Raw genomic sequence first — 25,686 nt, 5'->3', positions numbered from 1 at the left:
ATTAACTCGTTCAATCAGAGCAGTTGATGAAATTATAAGTTCTCTTCAACAATGCACTTCCTACTCTGCCCCATCTATCGCAGAAATTCAACTAGCAGCAGCATTTTTGGGTGAACGACTTCAAGTTTTGTAATCTGTTGCAAATGGCCCAATGTGTGATTCTCCAACGAAAAGTAGTCCATGAAGTTAACTGGTTCAATCAGAACAGTTGAATTCCGGAGAAAGGGTTACTAACTTCCACAGTCCAACCAACCCAACTTATACATCTTGCTGTACAGAATGTAGATTTAGGACAGCCTGATTCAATACTCTCTCCACACATGGTTGCATATATGCATACAAGAATATGTTTTGTTTCTCCTCCTCCAGATGGTGGGTCAATGAGATCAAGATGGATGAGAATGTCAGGGCCAAGAGTAGGTCTCAAACAAAATGGCCGTCCCATCTTAAAAGCAAACCAAATAACAATCAACATGACATGCCCAACCACGTTTACCAGTAATCCCCGCAAGAACAGTAGCCATCCTTGAAATGATGGAACCGGTGCATATCCCTAACAATAATTTCTCGACCAGTAACTTTTGAGATGAACTTAGTAGCATTATGGCAGTCACCACAGACACGCAGGTTCTTCCGGATATGGATGGTGGTCCCTGGGCTGGTGTTGATAAGCCCAAAAGTGATGGCCAGTTTTTCACTGTGGGTATAAAGAAGTTGTTCTTTGACAGTCTTCTACATCATGCGCCGAGTTTGTATCGGGCACATAACCTGCAGCTTTTATCTTGATCATCAACTCTTCCAGCGCTTTGTAGATCATTTCAGTTTGAGGGTGCGATGTGCCACCAGAGTAGAATGTGTGAACTTCATTCTTAAGCTGGATCAAGGTGCAACCTGGCAACTTTTGGAGCCCTTTCTTCTCCATCATGTTCCTCACCCTAGCTACGGCATCCCACATTGAAGCTGTTGCATATATGTTAGTCAAACATGATATCCGCCCTCTTCTGGCTCTAATTCAAAAAGTCACATTGCTGCCTTCTCTCCCAGCTCAACATTCTGGTGAATCTTGCATGCACCAAGTAAAGCACCATAGACACTGATTCCTGGTTCGATAGGCATTGCTTCGATGAAATCCCAAGCTTTGTCAAGAAGTCCAGCACGACCAAACAAATCTACCATTGTGGCATAGTGATCTATCTGAGGCAGTATACCATAGTGCTGGGGAAAATTTGAGTCCCTTGATCCACTAGACCAGAGTGGCCACAAGCAAAAAGAACACACAGGAAGGTGATGTCGTTAGGCTTAACAGGGGTCTTTTGCATCTGGTAGAACAGGGAAACTGCATCTTCACCAAGGCCATGGGTACCATAGCCATCTATCATAGCATTCCAACTGGTCACGTGCCGTTCATCTGTCATGTCAAATAATCTGCGTGCAATCTTAATACCACCAGACTTTGCATACATGTCAACCAAAGCAGTCATGACATATACATCCCTATGGAGGCACAGTCTAATAGCAAGGCCATGAACCCATTTGCTTGTGCTTAGAACAGACAAGTTAGCAATTGCAGGGATGATGCTGACCAATGTGAAAGAGTCTGGTTTCAAATTCTCTTTTTGCATCTCACAGAAGAGATTTAGTGCATCATTCACACGTTCATTTTGAGTATAGCCGGAGATTATAGCATTCCATGAAACCGGAGTCTTCTTTTGCAACTTCTCAAATATTTCAGCAGCAAGATCTGTTCTCTTACATTTGGAGTACATAGCAATCAATGAGTTATTAACAGAAACATCTGACTCAAACCCATTCTGGACAATTAACTCATGAACATATCTTCCTTGTTCCAAATCACCCAGGCTGGCACAAGCATGCAGCACGGCCATAAATGTCACATCTGTCACCTGTACTCCTTCAGCCTGCATCCATTGGAACATTTTCAAGGCTTCCTCAGAATCACCGCTACGAGTATAACCATCAATCATCGTGTTTCAAGAGACAACATTCCTCTCTGGCATCCGATCAAACACCAACCTAGCTTTCTTGACGTGTACACATTTTGAATAAACATCGACAATTGCTGTCGCTACATTGACGAGATACTCAAACCCGAGTCTGAAAGCATACCCATGAATTGACTTGACCAGCTTCAAGCACCCAGTGTCCGCACAAGCAGGAAGGACGCTTACAATAGTGATCGAGTCAGGGACCATTCCTTCAGTTTTCAACAAGCCAACCATCTCCAAAGCTCTCAAAGGAAACCCATTTTGCGCGTACCCAGCAATAAGGGCATTCCAAGCGACAACATCTCTCTCAGGCATTCTATGAAACATTTTATGTGCAAAAAATCTGACCGCATTTAGCGTACATATTAACAACCGCAGTCATGGCCAACACATTCGACTCAAACCCACATGAGATCAATTGCCCATGAATCTGTTTTCCACGTCTGAGGTCCAATCGGTTGCAGCAGTTTTTCAGTAGATAGGTGAAGTTGTAGACGACGGGTTGCACCCCGAAGCGTCTCATTCTACAAAAGAGAGCAAAGGCGGCGTCTAGTGAGGAGTTTTTGGAGTGACCCTTGAGCATGGAGTGCCATAACTCGTCCTTGGTATGGTCGGCTCAGCGGAAGACGAGGTCTGCGTGGTGCATGGTTCCGAATCTAGAGAAGAGGCTGAGGAGCTTGGTTTGAATTTGAGAGAGAAAAGACAAGAAAAGAGATGAGTGAGGTAGAAATGGGGGTACGTAGAGCCCTTGAGGCTCTCTACTTTTGATCAGAAAAATGTGTGGCTAGTGCTCGTAGAAGTGCTGTGGGCAAAATAAAAAACGAGAAGTAGGAGGGAGTCCTGCATTCTTTTAAATGCGTCAAATTCATTTGATTTTCATGCCATGGTAGATGTCAGTCCTAAATACAAGATGCTTCATATTATGCTTTAAAAGAAAAGATTTTAAATGAAAATATAAATGGAGTGAAGACTGACTAGGTGTGCATTATGACTCTGACACATTCAAGACAACAGATGTATTGTTGAGGGTTTTTGACCAAGTTGTGAAAGTGGTTCAACCTCAAAACATTATATAATTCATTACTAAAAATGCAACAAATTATAGGGTAATTGGTAAAGAATTGGTAGAAAATTCTACCTTGTGTATCGCCCATTGGGTAGACCTCATGCTTTAGGGCATAGATGAGGTATACCAGACAATTGAATGCTGCCAAAAATATTCTAAATTTATTTATAATCATGATTAGGTTCTAAGCTTAATGAGAAAATATATTGGTGATGCTAAGTTGATTCGTAATACAATTATTAGATTTGATACAAATTTTTTTATAGTGCAAAGTCTATTAAAGAATAGAGCTATATTACAAAAAATGTTTTCATCAAATAAGTGGAATGCATATTTCTATGCACACAAAAAAAGCCTATAGAAATTATAAATATTGTATTTAGAAGTGAATTCTTAGATTTACGTGCGAAGTTGTTGAGAATAAATATACATTTGGTGAAAGTGCTTTGCTTAGTTGATAGTGAAGACAAACCAACTATAGGTTATCTCTATGAGACTATGGATAAGGTAAAAGAGGTCATTAGAGATAATTTGAAAGAAAAGAACAAATTGTACATACCTATATGAAACATCATTGATCATAAGTAGACCAAACAACTTTATCAATATCTTCATACTGCAACATATTGTTTAAATCATGTATTTAGATACTCTATATGTTTAAAATGGACAAAAAAGTCAACAAGGAACTTTTATATTGCATCGGAAGGCTGAACCCTGATTATAACATTCAAGATCAAATTCATAAGAAAATAAAAACTTATGGTAATGCATTGTATGATATGCGGAGACTTGCAACCGTGTGAAACTGTGTCACAATGTGTTCAGGTAATTTATTTTATTTATTTCAATTTTAATTTCATATTGTTATTTAATTATGATGTTTTTTATGATTGTATATTTGTTATTGTCTTATTTATTTCTCATTTTCTTGTTTTTTTAGACATGTAGTGGGTTAGGTTTAGAAGTGATGTTCAAAATTTGAGAGCTTTTATCATTCACAATCTTAGCCAAACATGCAGTGCAAGTGGATGCGAAAGAAGCTGGAGTGTCTTTGAGCAAATCCATACCAAAAAAAGAAATAGATTGGAGTACAAAATGCTCAATGACCTCATCTTCTCTACAACTTACGATTGAGGCAAAGACATAAAATTATAAAGTTTATGTCATTTTTATTCAAAACTCAACTAATTTAATTTTTTCATGTCATCATTTTAGGCAAATTAAAAAGTTATCAGCAAGGAGGCATAAAGAGCAATTTGATCCCATTAGTTTAGAACATTTTAATGAGTTGGATGCATGGATTGAAGAAGTAGAGACTCTTTTGAATGAAGAGTACATTCAATAGATTAACATGAAAGGACACAAGAGGTAGATGATGAAGACCCCATGTATTTTTGAGACAATGTGAATATCGAGGGAGGAGAAGAAGAAGAAGATAATGATGAAGATGATTATGATTATTGAGGTTTTATGTAATATGTTTTAAAAAAACTTGGTTATTTAACACTTAATTATTCATAAACTTGGTTATTTTGATTTTGTTTATGTAATACGAAAGTATGAGTTTTGTGTCACATTCTTAATTGCAAGATATTTAATATTTTGCATTGTTTTTATAAGAGATGCATGCAATATTATCTATGATTGTATATTAGTTGATGTTTGATGATGTTTTATGCGGCTCATAGAGACATAAATGCTTTATATATTGATTTTATGGTTGTATTTTGTGCAATTCACCATTGTTTCATGTGATATAATTTTTTTAGAAAATTTGCTGAATTTTTCTGATTTTTTTGTTCTCTTTTTTTTTGAATTTTTTTATTAAAAATTTATGATATGTTTATGATACAATACTATATGGTGTAGCTATAGGCCCGACCAATGCGGGTTACGATACGATAGATACAACCTTGGGTAAAATATTACCAATTTGATAATATCACAATATTTTCATGATAATATCACAATATTATCAATTATTGATACTATTTTTATTTATTTTATACATCTTAAATGTGTTTTTTCTTTATTTTGTATTTTTTTACTTATTTATTTTATTATATATGTAATTTATTATCTAAACATGATATTTTTTACTTATTTTTTATATATTTTTATATTTTTTATGTTTTTAAGCCCTACGATTTATCACCAAACCTATAATATCACGAGAAACAACCTCACCGAGATATGGCCGATACCGATATTTGTGATTATGGTTTCAACTAAGGTTGTAAGTAGCACATCGTTACCCATATTAGTCGTGCTCATAGTTAGAAACTTATCGCAAAAGATTATAATTTTTAATATTTTTTTAAAATTCCAAAAAAAATAAGAAAAAAAATTAGCAAAAATTCTAAAAAAAGTATACATGAAATAATGATGAATTGCATAAAATACAACCATAAAATCACATATGAAGCATTTATGTCTCTATGGGCTGCATAAGACCAAGCTTCTAAAAAGCGTAGCATAACCTGCATCGGATGAGCCCAAAATAAGATATGTATCATAACATGTTTTAGTTGAATTAGTGCCACAATAAGAGTGTATAAACTCATTTGGGGTCATATGAAAAGATGTTCCAAAATTTAAAAGCGAAAAAACCTGACTAGTAGGTGATGATGTAGAGCAATGTTATTAAATACTGACGCCTTGAGGTGTGAAGCATATGCCTCAGGGTGCAAGCGATCATTCATGCCTCCAGGTGCATCAAAGAAGCATAAGTGGTTCTGAAGCGTGTACTTCAGGTCCTAAGGCGTCCGCCTCCCATGAGGTGGGTGCCTCATGTCGAGGCATGTGCCTTAATTGCAAGGGTGACATGAAGGAGTCAACCACTTTGTTTGACCATGTTAGAAAGAAAAATAATTAAAAAATAGAAAGTAAGAGGTGAAAATGGGAGAAAATAGGGGAAAAGGTAGATGCCTTCTCATCTTTACTTCTTTTGATCTCCATCTCATTAGGTTTCACACTGAAAAAGGAAAACTGAAGGATCACTTCTAGCGAACGATAGGGAGCTCTTACCCGTGATGAGTGGGAGCTCTTACGGGCTAGTGGGACTGTGGGTGGGCTGTTCACATAACTTGTTATGTTAGGTGCTGCTAGGATTCTCTAGCCAAAGGTTGTTACCAACAAGCCTCTCTCTCTCTCTCATCTTGAAGTTTTAGGAGCCTCTTTGGAAAATCACTGATTATGACTTAAACTTTGGATGTTGAAAATCTCCAAGTAATACAAAATCATTATCAAACCAAAGAGTTCTTAAGAAACTTGTTAAAATCTAGCTAGAGTTAATATCACCAAATATAGGTGATATGTAATATGGAGCAACCAGTCTCTCTCTTTCCTGTCCCAAGTGATGGAAAGGAGATGGGTCTATTAAGAGTTTAAGAAAAAAATGTAAGTGTTCCCTCACCAATAAGTGGGGGCCTAAGAGACGAATAAGATTATGTGATGTTGAATTTAACCTAAGGGATGACAAGGATATGAATCTGTTAAAGAGTTTAGGAAATGAAATCTCAGTCTCCTCACCATTAGATGAGGGCTACAAAGAGGGATATGTATGTAGTTATTCAGTATCACCAAATATGCCCATTTTATGATATTGAATATGACTAGATCTATTCTCAAGAGATTTAGTTGGTCTAAAAATAGAGACAAAAAATGATTTCAAGATAATGCAGTCACATTGGATTCTTTCTAAACAATATTGTTTAAAGAGATTGCATTGCATAATTCAAATTTTTGGTTGATTTGGGTTTTTTCTGTTATTAAAGTTGCATGTTCTTACGAGCTACTTATGGCAAGATGTTCAACGACTTGTTTTTTTTTTTATATTTTTTTGTTTTTATTATCTTATGGTAGTAGTAGTTGTGATACCTATGCTTTAACGCCTCGATACTTATGTTTCACTTTATGGAGGTTGTAATGCTTTGCCTTGTTTCAACACCTTTAACAACCTTGATGTAGAGACCGTCACTCTCGAAATGGAAGAGTTTTTGAGAAGTGGTTGTTGGGCCTCCACTAGTTGAGTCAACGTCAATGTTCTAATGGGTTTGGAGTCTCCATCAGTTATAATCTTGTTATCTTAAGAAGTTCTCACGGCTGCCACCTTCTTTTCTTCTCTTCCTTTGAATTTTAGGTAATAGGACTTAATGTGCTCTAGTTCTCTACAATTGTGACATATGATATTTTTCTTCCCATCATCATTGCAAAGTTTTCCAAAATAAGGCATGAAAAAGTGGGGTGGTTTGTAAGTGTTGGTGGTTGCCCCTGGTCTAGATACAACAAATACATTATCTTTTGTTTCTTTGGAGTTGGACATATACTTTAACCTTGTCTCCTCCATATATACTTCAGGTAACAAATCATGTGAGGGACACAAATTTTTTTCTATAAATGATATTTACCCGAACTTGTTCAAATTTTGGGTCTAAGAAAATTGAAAAAGTTGTTCCTCAAGGATTTGCTTCTTTCCTTGACGGGCATCATTTGAAGTTTTTGAAATAGGCTCTAATTTTTCCATTTGATCCCAAAGCCTTTTGAGAGAATTATAGTACTCTCTAACGGTTTTGCCACCTTGTTTATAATTGTGAATTCTATCTCTCAAGTCCCATTTGTGGGTAATATCTGTTTGGGTATAAGTTTTCTTGACAAACTTCCAAGCTTTATCCCCCCTCTCAAATTCAAGTATGTTAGAGCATGGTTCTTCATGCATGCTACCTAGGGATGCACAACGAGTCAAGCTAGCTTGGGCTTGACCCGTTTAAGCTCGGCTTGAACTCATTTGAAAATTAAATAAGTCAAGCTTCAACAAAGGTTTATACTCGATATACATAAATGAGCTGAGGTAGTCCAGCTTGGTTAGGCTCGATATGTTAACATGTACACACATACATACATATATATATATATATATATGGTAGTATATATACGTACATGTATATATATATATACATATATATATATATATATATATTAAACATACAAATATATATGTAATATGAGGAGAAGTCAAACTAAGTTTGATTGCTCCCTCTCTAGTCTCTCTTTTTATCTCTCACCTCTCTCCCTTGGGTATATAAAGGAGTGTTCTCTCATTTGTTATGTATACTTTTTGACACACTCTTTTTATTGAATAAATAATAAATTTTATCCTCTTTGTGGAGTTCGTGAGAGTGATTCTTTGGAACTTTTTTGTGGTTATCTTTGTGGATGTTGTAAGTGTTTCTTGAAAGAACATTTTCGTTGGAGATTGAAGAACCTTTGGTTCGTGATTGAAGTCTTCTTGTTTCATTACATGGTATCAGAGCTTGGAAGTGTTGTTGAAAGTGTTGAAGCTTATTTGAAATATCCTCCTCAAAAGTATTGGTGATCATGCAAACATTAAAATTCTTTGGTGGAGTGTTCATGCTCATTATCTCTCCTCTCTTCTTTCTTCTCTATTTATCTTGCTCTTTTTCCTCTCTTAGCTCTTATAAAAATGGATGACAATGATAATGTCACCATTGAACCCATAAAACTCAATGATTTCAATTATGTAACATGGACTTCTATCATAAGCACCTTATTTAGGGAAAGAGATTGTAGAGACTAGTAGATGGATCTGATCTGGAACCCGAGCTAGTTCTCAATAAGATAGAGAGAGAGAAAGAGGTTCCACTAACCGAAAATGAGAAATTTAAAGCTATAACCTCTTATGAGATGAAGTGGAAAGAGTGAAGGATGGAACATACCAAGATCATGTCTTACCTTATTAGTAATGTGAGTGTAAAAAATTGTTCAAGTCTTGTCAAATTTGAGCATGAAAGCTTGAGATTATCTTAAGAGAATGTATTCGCTTAAATATATTATACATGCATGCAATATGCAATAAACTATGGTTCAAAGAGATAAAACTATTAGAGAATACTATAATGACCTATCCGAACTTTGGGAAGAATTGGCTCTTCTAGAGCCACAGTAGCATTGTCCTGAATATATAGAACTCCACCAAAGATAAATAGATGCAAAACACTTTTATTAATTCTTTAACGGTCTAAGGTCGGAATTTGAATCTACAAAGTTTATTCTTCTTCATAAAAAAATTACCCTCTATTGAAGACACTATAGAAGAATTGAGTATAAAAGAATATAGATTGAAAAAACATGTAAGCAAAAGTGAAGATGACTCGGTCTTAGCCGTTTCTCGATCAGAAAACTATGCTCGTGCATATAAGCTATCTCACTATAGACGACAAGAAAATGACTATGAAAGAAAGAAAATCATTTGTTATTTTTTGTCATAAACTAGGACACACTAAGCCTCAATGTCACAAACTAAAAGAGACATTTGAAAAGAAAGTTGCTTCAGTTGGTTCTCCTCTAGAATCAAAAGACAAGGACAATGACATTCCCACACCTCAAGAATCATCTAAGAATCATCTATGGGAAAGCATGTCTCTAACTTCATTGGTTGAATCCCTTCATCATCTTCTTAGAGGGTCATCTTCCTCAGTTGGAGTTGTAGTATCATCTTATTAAGACCCATGTAAGATTTCTTAGCTTCTTGATTCTGATGCATCTTTTCACATAACCCCAAACAATGATATTTTATCTGAATTCTATAGCCACTCAAGTATGTTAAAAGTGTTTATGGTTGATGGAACACCTCTTGAAATCAAAGGAATAAGAAGTTTTGAAAAAGATATTTCGAACTCAAAAAAGTTTTCATTCCAAAAATTAGATACATTCCTAAATTAAACTTGAATTTCCTATCCGTATCTCAAATATCTAATTATGGTTGTAATATCTTATTCTTTTCAAATGAATGTTTGGTGCAAGATTGCCAGTCAGGGTAGCTGATTGGGCAAGGCCTTAGAGAGAGAGGTCTCTAGTATATGATTTTTTTGGAGATACCAAAAGATGCTTTTTGTTATAATGTCCAAAAAATGGATTTAAAATTGTGGCATAGAAGACTATGACATCCTAGTGTATCTAAAATTCAAAATTTTTTAAGTTTGGAAAAAAATTGTAATATTAATGATTTCACTTGTAAAGACAGTATTCTAGGAAAAATGAAAAGATTCCCTTTCAAAGATAGAACTTTTGTTTCATCTAGACAATTTGAGTTGGTTCATTCAGATGTTTGGGGTCCAACACCAGTTGCATCTAAAGGTAGATATGCATATTATGTTATTTTTGTGGATGACTTTACTAGATGTACTTGAATTTACTTCCTTAAATATAAATCTAAAATATTTTCAAATTTTTCATAAGATGGTAAAAAATAGATTTGAAAATGATATTTCTATATTTTGTACTGATTTAGGGGGGAGAATTTTTGTCAAAAGAATTTAAAAATTATCTCTACTCACATGGCATCATGCATCAAAGATCGCGTCCACACACACCACAACAAAATGGCCCAACTGTGAGAAAACATCAGCACATTATCGAAACTTCAAGGACTTTACTTATTGGTAGCTATGTGCCTAAGGTTTTTTGGGCAGGAGCTGTGCTGACTGTTGTTTATCTTATAAACAAAATGCCATCCTCTTTTTTACACAATATCTCACCGATTGAAAAACTTTTTAAACTCTTCTCTGATTATTCAATATTATGATTTTTCGATTGCAAATGCTTTATTTTTAGCAATAAGAATAACAAGTTTTCCCCTAGAATTATTCCTTGTGCCTTCTTTTGGTTATGCCAATAACCAAAAAAGATATAGGTGTTATGATTCTAAAAATAGAAAATTATACATCTTTCAAAATGTTACCTTCTTGAAAAAAGATTTTTTCATTGATAAGAATCAATCGAAGGAAGTAATCGAGTATTCTTTTTGTTTGACCTTGTCTCTAAGCAAGATATTGACAATTGTGATTGTGAGCATAATTTGGAGAACATTATTGAATTTAGCAACTTTGAACCTCTTGATGAATTGTCCCACAATGATTAAACTTGTATGCAATATTCTAGGTGGGGAAATCAAAACCCTCCATGTGCACTTGAAAAGTTTTCTAACCTTAGTAAAGATGAATTGCAAATTAGGAAATCATCTAAAGTATCAAAACCCCCATCAAAATTTGTATCTTATGATTTATTTTCTTTAAAATATCAAGCATGCATAACCCTGATTCACTCATATGTAGAACCCTCATCGTACGCTCATGCTAAAGAACACCTTGAATGGGTTAAAGCTACAAGGGTAAAACTTGAAGCCTTGGAGAAGGCTCAAACTTGGTCTATTCAAAATCCTCAACCAGGAAAGAACCCCATAGGTTGTAGATGGGTATATAAAATAAAAATCAAGAGTAATGAAACCCTGGAGTGATATAAAGCTAGGTTAGTTGCAAAGGAATATTTGCAAGAACATGGCATTGACTATGAAAAAACCTTTGCACCGGTTGCCCGTATGACCACGGTTAGAACTCTTATTGTAGTTGCTTCAATTAAAAATTGGTTTATATACCAAATGGATGTTAAAAATGTCCTTTTAAATAAAAAATTTATGAAAGAAGTGTATAAGGAGGCACCTTCTGGTATGAGTCTTTCTCAAAAAAAACTCTTCACCTAAAAAGGCATTATATGGATTAAAACAGGCACCCAAGGCCTGATATGATAGATTCAACAAAATTATGTTTGATATTGGTTTTAAATTTAGCTTGATTGACACTTCTTTGTTTATTAAGAATTCTGATGCAGGTATTATCATTCTACTACTCTATGTAGATGACATGATAATCACTGGAGGCGACAAATTGGGAGTACAATATATCAAAAATTTTCTTAAACTAGTTTTGAAATGACTGACTTGGGTTTTTTATGCTACTTTCTACAACTAGAAGTTGCTTATTCTCCTAGAGGTTATTTATTATCTCAATCTAAGTTTGTTTATGATATTATTCACAAGTTTGGAATATTAAATTATAATAAAGTTGATACTCTTGAAGTAACAAATGTTAAGATGAGAACTAATGATGGGGAGCCTCTGGATGATCCAATTTCTTATAGCTAGCTTATGAGAGATATTTGTTATCTAACTATTACTAGACCTGATATAGCACATGTTGTACACACAACCAGTCAGTTTCAACACACTCTCATAACCTAAAAATTCTCTCTCTAGAGGCCTATTTATGTCTTCTGCTTCTTTATTACATTTACTTGCCTATAAAGATGCAGACTAGGGAGGTAATCCAAATAATAGTCATTCAACCACAGGTTTTTATGTTTTTTTAAGTGACTCGTTGATCTCATAGAGATACAAAAAGCAACCGAAGGTCTCTGCCTTCAACTGAAGTCGAGTACTGGGCTATGACTACTACTACAATGAAAGTTGTGTGTCTGAGAAGACTGTTGGCTGATATGAGAATCAAGACTCTAGGAGCTTCAAAGATATGTTGCGATAAAAAGAGTGCTATCTACATTGCCATCAATAACATATTTCACGAAAGAACGAAGCACGCCAAGATAGATTGTCATTATGTTTGAGGGGAATATCTTAAAAAAACTATCAGTCTGCCTTATGTCATATTAGAGTACCAGTTGGCAGTCTTCTTTACCAAACCTCTCTCTACTCCTAGGTTTCACTTCATTTTAGGAAAACTTTCAATTATCCCCCCCCCCCCACACACATATATATATATATATATATATATATGTGTGTGTGTGTGTGTGTGTGTGTGTGTGTGTGTGTAATATGAGAAGAAGTCAAACTAAGTTTGACTGCTCTCAACGACTAGAAATTCTATGAATATACCTTTGATCAAGTCAGTGACTATGAATATACTTTCTATAAATCCCAATACAAGATGGTCAATGACTATGAATATGCATTCGATCAGGTCAGCCTGATTATCCTGCTCAATGGTTGTAGCAGCATACACTCTTCCATTTATCCTCCGCTACGCTTACTGAGGTCTCTGTTGTTGCTGTCATTGTCCTTTCTGAGCCATCGACTTGTTCAGACAGTACTGTGTCACATGTCCTGGCTGCTGGCACTGGTAACACACCCCCTTGAAGAGAATGCAATGACCATTGAGATGACGCTTATTGCAACAACTGCAAACAAACAAAGCCTTCCTATGATGTTGTCTAGGCTTAGGTTGGCCCTACTAAGACCCATGTTGGGTCCTCTACCTCTTCGCCTTACCCCCTTGTGCTTTGACGCCCGCATGTGGGTTCTTCCTCGCACCACCGCTGTTGCTACTCTCGTTGCCTCCCTTCTGCGATCCATCCTTGAATTGCTCCCATTCCTCGTTCATAATGGACGCAAACTTAATCACATTGTTGAACATCATAAGATGACTCATCATCACATGAACCCAAAGATCGTCCTTCAGTTCATGCAGATACTTCGCTGTCCTTGTCTTATCATCAACGAATAGGTTTGGGTCATAGCGCTCTAAACTTTGAAATTTGGTGGTGTAGTTCATCAAATTCATGTTCTCCTAAACCAACTCAAGGAACTATTGTTGCATACATTCCTGTGCATAAGCAGAAAAATATGCATCTAGGAACTCCACTCTAAATGTCTCACAGGGAATTTCCTCCACACCTGCATACTTCACCCATCACAGAGTGTCTCACCACTTCTTGGCATCACCCTTTAGTCGGTACATGCTAAAATCAGTTAGTGTGTCCTCGGGCACATGCATGACATGAAAAGCTCTCTCTATCTCTTTGACCCAGCTCTCAGCAGCTTCTGGATCGACCTTCTCTGAGAAGGTTGGCGGGTTCAACCTCAAAAACTTCTCGAAGGTCAATGCATTGGGGTTTAGGGTAACCTCGATGGGATGGACACACGTCATCTATTGCACCGCCTATGCCTAGACGTGCATAGTCATCATCGCCGCCAGGGTGTTGAGGGCATTCGTAAGGAAGTCTCTCTGCTCCTGCCAATTAGTTGGAGCGTCAGAAGACGAAGCACATGCACAGGTATACATCTAATCACATAAAGATTTATTAGAAATTCGTACTCTGATCAAACCTACCCCCTTAAGATTGATCCACAACAAAAAACCATGATCATACAAATACAACAATTTAAATCACACATATGGAATTAAATAAAATTATCTCTACAGTCAACAACATAGAAATTTAACAATTTCGCAACAGTAAGGACAAATATACAAATTGTGACTTTCTGATGTAGACTGCTTCTTATCAGTGATGTAGACTGCTTCTTGAGTACGAATTGTGACTTTCTGATAATGGTTTTGTTAGATCTAACATGGCTCAAATACCAACTCTATCTTATACCAAGATAGTTTGGCATCTAAAAAATAGTTCAATGCATAGTTTTGGGGTTTGACTCTGATACCAACTCTATAACGACTCTAACTTATCCTTGTAAAAAGTAGATTTTTTTTAACAATTACGGAAACAAAACCCAAGGATCTGGGGTCTCACAAATTTAATATATACCAAACCACAAGAGATAGTGCATTGAATCAACGAAGATATAATCAACTTTATTAATCAATTAAATGAATATCATATAGGCAAAAATAATAAAATTTTCTATATTATAATAAGCCACTATGTCAAGAACCTAGAACATGTCACGCAAAGCTCGCAGTCTCCAGCTAGCAAGTCACTCCATCACTGCGCTCCTGGTCCTGTAAAACACTTTTGAAAGTATGTAAGTACTAAAGTACTTTGTACGAATTCCTCTAAAAAACCAAAAAGAAAGAAAATAACATAAACTAAATTCATGCATAATTTTAGAGGAATATCATAATAACAATTTTCATAACCAACTTACCATTCAAACATTTAAACAAGTATCATGCAATAACAATTATCATGCGAAACAGAATAAGCATGAATGCATGAATTAATACAAAACAGTAAATATGCATGATTCAATGCATATGCATGAATAACTTATTAAGTTATTTATCAGAATTGTTTTTGTATACATGTCCCTATTAAATGCAGACAATTTTATTTTCCACTTTTCCTTAAACCCGTTGATACTCAAAATAGGCACAACATTTTTGAAGTTCAAGTTAGGTTTTCAGTCGTAGCTTAACACATAATTTGCATTTTATTAATAGGTTTTACACTTCTTCCTTGATCAATATCATAAATCATCACCTTCTATCAAAATATTAAAATCATCACCTAATGCTGGGACATTAATAGAAATCCTCAATTATTGATGTCACTTTCTTGGTATACCAATAACTACAACTAAGTCAATACCACCACCTCTAGGCAAAGCGGCTAAAATCTTCCTAAAATCGTGACCGAGAGGTGAACCACCATATCGGGTTTAGAGGCACAATTACACATGGAGTTTTAATATCCTCATGGTCTCCCATGACCGCTATCCAAGATTCTCATATTATAAAAGGGACATCAAGGAAGAGATTAATTAAATTGTTTGGTCTTTTTTATCATTTTAAACAATTTCAAGTTATTTATACAAGAACCGTTTTGCAAATCTACATGCAAACCCACCTTTGGGCCCTGGTCTGCAAAATATAACAGTACAATTAATTTTGAAAAACCAATAATTTTTAAAAATAAATTTTGTAATGCATAAATAAAATCAACAACATTTGAGCAATACATGCTCCTGACCCACATAGCCTGTTGTGGTTCACATCTGACCACAAAAGCTTCTCAAGATGATTTATGCATCTTTTTTGCAAAAATTTAGTTAACATGCAACACACCTTATTTTCAAAACATCTTCACAATGCACATCCAAACACATGACATGAATGCACATAAAGCCAATTGCATACTCATGCGAAGATATGCTTGCAACACGCATTATCATAATCAATTTCATGCATAAACACCCAACCATGCACATGATTATATTTATAAAAACATCAACATAAGCTCAGATTCACGCGTATGATATGTACATTTGTGACATGGTATTCAATTGCATAAGCATGCATAACCAATCAAAATATATAATCAAATGCATAATCCTGCAACCAATACGAATGTGAGCCTGAACACTGCAAAACTATTTAGATTGCACAACACATGATAACAAAACTTTGGTCCACATGTGTAAACCTGATCATACTACTCTTTATAAAATCTGATATACGCATATGACCCTGTGCATAGTAAAACATGCAATATGCTTCATGTATACATCTGAAAAATCATATAATCAGATTTGTGTTAAATTTTGTGCAAACTGTGTTTTATGAAAATCTAATTTGAGTCAAACTGTACACAATCAAAATATGATTCACGTGTAAAACTACGCACATTAAAATCAGATTCTTATATAAAACAGTACACATCAAAATTCGATGCATGTGCAAAACAACGCATATCAAAATCAGATTCTTGTGCAAAACAGTGCACATCAAAACCAGTCTTATGTGCAAATTAGTGCACATCAAAATCAGGCTTATGTGCAAGACAATGCGCATTAAATTCAGTTTTATGTGCAAATCAGTGCACATCAAAATCAGGCTTATATGCAAAACAATACACATTAAATTCAGTTTTATGTGCAAGACTATGCATATCAAAATTAGGCTTATGTGTAAAACTATGCACGTTAAATCCAGATTCATGTGCTTGCACGCAATTTGCTTACACACATCATGATTAAGTATAAGCATGTGCACAACGAAACATGATTCATGGGTGAATCTGAACACAACATAAAATATGTACCAATCGTGTGAATAGAGACATACACATCACATGTACAGATCTGATCCACGTATCAGTTTATGTACAACAATACTTCACAAATCTAAAAAAGGGAAAAGAAATCTAGAGATCTGAAGTTAAGCACATGCATAAATATGAAATCAACAGATTCAAAACTAATAATTATGCACGAGCAAGGAAATCAACCAAACTAATATATATATATATATATATATATATATATATATATATATATATATATATATAAAAATTCAGATGCATGAACAAGGTAATTCGACAACCCTGAAATTTGTATTTATATGTATATATTCAGATCATGAAAATTTGACCTATCTGAAATACATAAGCATGTTCATCAACTCATAAAATCGGTAACCATGTGTGTGTGTGTGCATAATAAAATCAGTAATAAACATACATGTATGTATATCTTTAAATTCATATTTCCCTTCTTTCCCTCTAAACCTATGCTCAAATCGGTTTATATGATCTCCTTTCCCATCCGGATTAAGAGAGAAACCCGTACCTTAGATTGGATGTGAAAAGACCAAAAAACCCATGTGAATCTCTTTCTCTTCATTTTCTTCTTCTTTTCTCTCTTTCTTTTCCCTTTTTCCTTCTCCCTCTCTCTCTTTTTCTCTATCTAGAAAACTAAATCTAAAGAGAGACGAGTTAGACCTTTATATAAGTTTTTTTGGGTCTTCTAGAGAGGGGGAGACGTCCCCTCTAGAGGCCTCTCATATGAGTAGAGCTCTATTATATGTAGAACTCTACTTTCTACCTTCCTTATCCATCTAGATTTTATCTCTTTTATTTTATTTTATTTTTTATTTAAATTAATATTCTTAAAGAATATTCTAAGGGGGTTCTGAAAGCCCATATGAGATAGAGTTCTACTCCTTGTTCTATTTTAAAGTTGTTTTTAAACTTCAAATTCAAAGTAGCTTTAAAAGTGCCATACATGGATTTCGGATTCAGATTTGGATCCAAGATTTAAATTCAAATCCAAATCCATATGGATCCAACCTAAACTAGATCCTAGTTGATATTGATTTGGATATTAGGTTTGGATCCATATCAACTTAGATCAAACAGATCAGATCCAGTCTGATCCAATCCAGAAAAAGGTAAAAATAAATGTGGGTCATTTTTGCAAAACGTGATTTTTGTGTCAACTGTAACTCGATTTTAGAAAAACTAGGTATCAATGTTCTCAGAATTACAAGATGCATCTAACAGTATGCTTACCTGATTTTTTTCTCTGAATTTTGCTTGAATTTAACCTGAATTTTGCTCAATTTTTGCTTGATTTTAAAGTTGAAAACAAAATTTTTTATAAATATTAATTGGCTTAACTAGGTCTTGTCAGTGGGCTCTGAGCCACACCCAAACCCAGCTGACATCACCTATTTTTAAGGATAATTTTCATGATTTTTATCATATTCGTTAAAATACTTCATCAAAATTTTATAGTTTTCAAATTTAAAAACCATCGAAACACACACGATATTACATCTTATGAGCACTTGATTTCTATATAGTTGTGATGTCAATTGACAGTTTTCTTGTTGCATTACTCATTTACATTTCTGAACTATGCCAAATTATTAATGGCTCTTCATTGCAGCTGTTGGTATTTAAGCTGTTGTAGCAAAATCACTCTCAGAGAGAAAGGAAATCAGTTGACAGAGTTTCTGAAGAATATCAAGGGTACAATTGATGATGGTGACTGGGACTAGGTATTAAGCTTTCGTTGATGGGTCTGATTGGTATGGTGTAACCCCTCAACTATTGTTTGTAAATTTGGATTTAGTTAATTGACCGTTATTGTAAAGTTGGCTATGTTAATCGAAAGCTGAAAACCATTTAGACATCATTATATGACCATGCTTTGAAAGATATATTGAACAATAATGTTGATTCTGGCCTCTTTCATTTAGTCTTAATATTTTATCTGAATAATCACAAGTTACTAGGTACAAAGCAGGCAATGAAGTTATGATGGTCATAAGTTGCCTAGGCAGGTGCGTTTGGTATTTGTATAGGTGCCTAATATTCAAGCCTGTCTGTGAGGCAGTACAACATAAGCGTAACTGGGCATAAAAATTTTTCGTTCTTTGGTGGTATTGCCTAAGTCAAGTTGGTAACTGTGACTTTACATTTTTTTCAATGAATATCTATTACTATGGTTACAGTAACATCAACAACGTAAATCACCAAACTTTGAACTTAAGTGGGTTCAATACTGGGGCTGGTATTGTTCTGTATTATCAACCAAATCCATTTTTCAATGGTAAAATCGATCACAGTCTATGTAACACGGACTCTTCTAACAGGGCACCTTTGTCAGGAGAAGTCAACGACGCTGAGGTCCATTTGTCTAAAAGTAGATTCAGTTAACCCTAACCAAGTCTGGTTTTATCTATATTATATAAATAAATACATAAATACACACATACACGTAGTGTTAACTTAAAACTGTTAATATATATACCTTCTTGCACCCCGGCACCCAAGATTTTTTAAAGTGCCGCATTGCCATATTCGCAGCCATTTTTGCACCCGTACCTATGTGACATTGATCACAGCTATGAAAGGACATGTAAATTATTTTGTTCATTTTAAAATAGGCGTTGCTAGCTGCCATTGTGTTTTATAAAAATAAGCACAGGAAAGGCCAGACAGACTCATTGACATGCTAAAAAACATCCACAGGTAACAGTTTGATCCTTGGCTGTAAAGCCTGCGATTTTGGAAAAAAAAAATCAAACCTGGGTCAGATTTGGATCTGACTCGGATCCATACCCGGGTACCCCCATCGCCCTCCCCCGTGCCTATTTAAAACACATAGGGGGTGAAACCCTCACCCCTCTCTCGTTGTCATCTTCTTCATCCCCTTCGTTTTCTTCTTCTTCTCCCTCTGTTTGCAACAGAGGGGAGGGTGTCGTTGTCGTCCCCCTCACTCGCTCTGGGTTGGGCTTGCAGGGGCGGGGCTTGACCCCACCCTGCAACCCCCCTTTCACAGGGAAGAGGTTCGACCCCTCCCTAGACTCCCTTTTTTGCATGGGAGGGGCTTGACCCCTCCCTGCACCTCCTTTTTCGCAGGGGAGGGGTCAAGCCCCTCCCTGCTCCCCTTTTTTGCAAGGGAGGGACCGATCCCCTCTCTGCTCCCTCTACTCTCAGTCAGTAGGGAAGGGGTTGTGCCCCTTACCTTTTGCTCGCTGAAGTCGGGGAAGGGGTTGTGTCCCTTCCCTCTGCGTGTTTGTGACAGGGAAGGGGTTGCGTCCCTTGTTGACCATCAGGGTGCGGGAAGGGGTACAACCCCCTTCCCTTCTCTTTCTTTTTTTCTGGCTAACCAGCAAGCAGAGGTGATGCCCCTGCTGTCACCTTTCTTTCCGGTCGGCAAGCAGAGGCGATGCCCCTGCCGCCTCCTCTTTGCTAACAGACAGGTAGGGGCTACATCACTACCCTTGTCCCTTCTGTCTGGGCGACGGACAGGGGCTGCGCCTTTGCCCCTCCCTCTCTTTCAGACAATACTGCGGTAAGTGGCTGCATCGCTGCCCCTTCCTCTTCTGTCAGACTTGCGAGCAGGGGCTGTATCTCTGCCCCTTTTTCTCTATTGATCGGCGGGTAGGGACGCAACCCTTCCCTATCTAGGGTCTCGACCTCTTTTTTAATTCTAAGTGTTTGAGTTTAGCTTGTATGATTCTAACATTTTTCATTTCGCAGCTTGCACAATAAATCTTGGTCGCACCTCACGGCTCGAGTCTTTCATTATTTACACTCAAAGACGTTCACAACGCTGTGACTCTTCAAGCTAGGAGAAAGTTAGGCAAAGGATGAAGTAAAATTAAGCAACTAAAAATAAAATAGAAAAAAGGACAATAGACAAACTAAAATTAAGCAACTAAAGCTAAAATACAAAAAAAGGACAAAGACATACGTAAATCTATATGCGTATGCCTTTAACTCAAGGATGTGGTTTTACGATCCTTGTTCTTTTTTATTTTTGTCTTTATTGCTTTTTGTTGTCGTCACGCTTTTTGTGCACAGGCTTTTACTTTCGCATTTACTTTCTATCTTAAATGTTTTTTGTTTCCGCCACACTTTTTGTGCACAGGTTGTTGCTTTCGCATTTACTTTCTGTCTTTACTGCTTTCTGTTGTCGCCATGCTTTTTGTGCACTAACTTTTGCTTTCGCCTTTACTTTCTGTCTTTATTGTTCCTATCTTTACTTTGTCGTCATGCTTCAGTGCATAGGCTTACTTTTGTATTTACAATTTTCGTATTTGCTTTGCCATTGCGCTTTAGTACACAGATCGTTGCTTTCGCATTACTGTTCTTTGTCTTTTCCTTGTCATGGCGCTTACCGCAGCCTTGCATTTTCAATACTTGTGACTCTTTAAATGCAAGCCTCGCAGGGTGTGCAACAACACATACCATTTTTGCTCTTTTTAAAAAGACATGAATTTGTGTACGAGTGCTATACTCTCGAGAAGAGGTTTCCTTGCATGAATTCTGGCTTCTCAAGTTTGTAGTTTTGCAAAGCAAAGTTTGAGAGTATTGTGAGTTGTGAAATTACAACTAGCGTTTTCCAAGTTAGTACATTTGGGAGAAGTGTTTTAGATCCATGACGATCTTATATCATGTATATTGTATTTCTGTTTCAAAAAACTAAATGTGTCAAAATGAGTTATTTACATCATGTCTTTGTGAAACTTTTTGTTGGGTATTCTTTTTAGAAACTCATACCCTTCTCATCATGTCATTTACATAGTGATTTTTCGCCTTCACATGCACGATGCTCGTGTTGGTTTAAAGGATCAGAGCATGTCAAATGTAAATTAAAATGATTATATTGTTTCTTTCACAACACATTAAAGTTAGAGTTTCTTTTTGAGAAACTTGTACCCCTCTTATCGTAGTCATACTTTTAGACAAGTATAGTATGGTTTTACTACGATGATTGGATGAGAGGTTTATGGTAACCTTGCAACATGCAAAGGCACAATGATGAAATGAAAATCACATAAATGCCAATGATTTGCCTTCACAGGCAAGATGCTCGAGTGGGTTGAAAGACCAAAGCATGTAGAATGAGTCGTCAATTAAATAAAACCTGACGCACTCATTCACTCATTGTTTTTCATCAAGGGAGATGGTGTGATTGTATAAAAATTCTGATGAACAGGTTGTTAACAATCACTCCTTGGGCAAATGACTCGGTGTCCCCAGTCATCGGAGTTAGGGGACAGGAGTACGAAAAATTATCCTAGGTGGCACATCCCATGAACTTCTGCAGAAGTTGCTGCTAGTTATTCAGAGTATTGAAAATACATGACATAATAAACCCTCATATTAGTCTCAATTATTTTTACGTTTCGTGCCTTATGTGTACCCGCATGTCAGTAATATCAAAACAAAGTTATCATGTTCACAATACTCATTGATTGTGCATCTTGTGTTAATTAATCGCTCATATCTTGTGTTAATGAGCTGCTTATCTTGTGTTAGTTAACTAAATTATTTGCTTGTGAAATCAATTGCTCATGCTAAAGATAACTCATTTGCTTGTGTGAATCAAATGCCCTGCTAGTTATAGCTTATTACTTGCTAAAATTGCTTATTATGTTAGAATGAAATCTATATGCTTAATTTAGTTGTATATTGTTTTACTTGTACACCTACTAGTTTTTCATGAAACTTACATATTTTATAGGTATATATGATGATTAGGTTTACGAGACGAGCGATAACATGATTGTAAGATGGCTTCGAAATTCTATTGTTTCTAATAGCGTTTTGCATTCAGGATATATTTTGAAATTTTGCATTTTGTACGAGGATTTTCTCAGGCAATCTCATTTTTGTATAAACTCGTTATTTTCTTTTAATGCATATGGTTTATGAACGTTTTGCGAGGATTCAATCTAGTGTGAAATGAAGATTTTTATGCTAACGCATTTAAGGTTGTCGACTTGTTTCTTTTTTTTTTTCAAAAAATTGTTTGCGCTGATTTATTAAAACAAAAACTCTGAAAAGTAAAAGATTTTTTAGTCTCTTTCAAATATTTTGAAAGATTTACAGGTTCAAAATTTTGGAAAAGGGTCCAAAAGGTTTCAGTAAGTCTACGTAATAAGAATTACTCATGGCTTTTTTGGTAACAACTCATGTCAGGACTAATAATTTTTCTACTTCAGACTATTATCAGTTAACAAGTTGAATTGACTCTGGATGGCTCATATCTTTTTTTTTTCTTGGATCACACATTATTGCAGAAAAGTGATCGCCTGTGTTATTTGTGGTCGTCTAAAAACAGCGTTCCAGATTGCATCTCGAAGTGAGAGTGCAGCAGATGTTGATTGTGCAGCCCATCAGGTCCAAGTTTTGATGTTTTGTTCTCATATTCCTTTTCTTTCAGCATGTCAGTGAGAGATACCTTTTTACCATTTACAAAGAAAAAATGGAAAGTAGGGACTACCTATTGTTCTGTGGTCTTAATTAACTTACCACGTAAATCATTGCATTCACTGCAGTCCATATGCATGCCATGCTGCCATCTATCTGATGTCCTGTAAAATCCATTCGGTCCGAAACCAAGCCATTGCTCTTTTTTTTTTAATAGGCAAGCTGGGTTTAGTGAGACCCCCACCAGTTATACTAAAAAAATTAAAAAACAATAATAACTATAAGCCCATGCTGCTAAACGAACTCATTCCCTTGTCCAATGTTGCATTCCTAAAAGCATACATTTGTGACTTGCATTGTCAAAGACATCCTGCCTGATGTGGGACGCATTGATTTTCATAACATGGCCTCAGTGAGCATTCATATCACATATTCTGGATTCTTTATAAAGGGCGGGGAATCAATCAACCAACTACTGAAATATGGGTCCAGACCTGTCCGAAACTTGCCCATACAGGGCCCCGAGGTTTCCTCTTGTTGGGCTCTGTGTACAGTTCTAACTAGGCTTGAAGCCCTCACAATTCTGACTCGTGTCAAACCGAGACCAAAGTTGCAATAGTCCGGCAGTTCATACAGATCAAAATACCTCTTCAACTTTGGTCACTGGTATGAGAATGAGTGCCTTTGCCAGATGATCACACTATTTGATCTAATAAGTTGTACTGCCAAATCTTGCAGGCCTTGCTGTCAAATGCTCTTCCAGTTGTTGACATGTGCAGACAGTGGTTTGATCAGAACTTGTAAATATTTTCTCCAGCAATATTGTAAAATCAATGTACATATCAAGGCCAAAGGGTACGTCTTTCATTTTTTTCCTTTGTTCAGGCAAGAATAAATGTGTTCCAATGTATGTCAGACGGACTCTTCTAACAGGGCACCGCAGTGTCGCACGTGCACCCAGGCCGGACACTTGGACACGGCTTTCTTTGTGTTAGGTGAAATCCACCACACTAAGGTCCATTTTTATCCAAAAGTAGATTCATTGAATCCAAATAAAGTCTATTTATATATATATATATATCCTCCCTGCACCCCGCACCCAAGTTTTTTTAAAGTGCCGTATGGCTGCATCGGTACCTGTACCTGTACCCGCATCCGCACCTGCACTTCTGTGACATAGGTTCCAATTTAATGTGTAAAATAATTTATTTTTGTACGAGTCGTGGGCTTGCCTCTTCTCCTTTTTTTCCCTCCCCTTTTTTTTTCTGTTCATGCCAGTATAACTACATTCCAATTTTGAATATGTAAAATATTTTTTTTTGTTAAAGTCGTGGGTTTGTCTCTTTTTTTCCATGAAAATTGCCGCTTGTCTGGCAGGATTTGTTAGTGCACATCACTTTGAGTTGGGATATTTTTGTATTTTCAAAACTACTATAGTGGTGGTTCTGTCAAAATTTTTATAAATATTTCATTAATTTTGAGCTGCTATGGAGGGAGTTCTGTCAAAAAATTCAAAACCCCTTTTGGTTATTCGAGTTGTTACAAATGAAGTTTTATTAAAAAATTTATAAGGATCTTTAAATTTTTAAATTTTTAATTTTTTATAGAGGAAATTTTCTAGAGTTTTGAATTTGAGGAAGTTATGTCAAAATGATCTTGGGATTTTAGAATTAATATAAAAAAGGATCCTCAGAATTTTGAATTTATATATATATGAAGTTTTGTCAAAATGATTATTGGAATTTCAAATTAATACATGACATGTATGGTTTAAAATTTAGAAGATTTATATACATTATTGCTAAAAAACAAAGCAAGTATTGTCCCAAAATTTTTGGAAAATTCAATTTGAATTAAGAATAGGCTTGGACCAAATTAAAAAAAAAACTCAAAAGTTTGGCATCCCAAAAAATAAGGTAGATGTCTCTTATCATTTCAGAAAATCTCAAAATAGAGATAAGAATTCTCAGAATGATTTGTATGAATTATTCTTAAATTTTTGAAATCATAAACAATGAGAACGGATAAGAAATTCTACCTTGTTTAAGCTTAAAGAGCTTAATTTGAATTTAAATAAATAAATTCTATTTTTAAAAATTAAATTTTGTATTGCATGATTTGGTTAAGCCATGAGCGCTAACCTAGGACTTTGGAATTGCTGAGATATCTATTTGTGATTGAATTATTGAAAACGCATAATGTGATACATTAAATTATGTAGATATAAATGTTGCATCATTCGTAAAAATCATTTATGAAAATCAAATATGACTAAAAGATTTTAAATATATATTGTAATGCAAGATATTTTCTGAAATAAAATAATGTTTTATAATGTGGATTTATGTTATTTATGTTAAAATTCAATTGCAGGCAATTACAACATATTGATGCATTTGAATAGCATGAAAAGTTGTTTGGGTATTGACCCAAAAGAGTAAATTATTTTAAAAATTGAGCATGAAGCACAAATGATGCTTTGTATAGTGAAATTATGCTAATTATGGCGATTTCAACATATTGACATATTTTGAATAAGCACGAAAAGTTTTATGC

At 35.5% G+C, this 25,686-nt stretch overlaps 1 pseudogene; it reads right to left on the bottom strand.

Annotated features, from left to right (window-relative positions):
* Window positions 1–492: 492 nt before the first annotated feature.
* LOC149815230 (pentatricopeptide repeat-containing protein At1g11290, chloroplastic pseudogene) lies at window positions 493–13,502 on the bottom strand (annotated as a pseudogene).
* Between the last annotated feature and the right edge of the window lie 12,184 nt (window positions 13,503–25,686).

The sequence above is a fragment of the Nuphar pumila genome, chromosome 15 (genome assembly GCF_984573655.1).
Source record: "Nuphar pumila chromosome 15, dmNupPumi1.hap1.1, whole genome shotgun sequence".
Taxonomy (NCBI): domain Eukaryota; kingdom Viridiplantae; phylum Streptophyta; class Magnoliopsida; order Nymphaeales; family Nymphaeaceae; genus Nuphar; species Nuphar pumila.
This window is presented reverse-complemented; position numbering and strand designations above follow the sequence as displayed.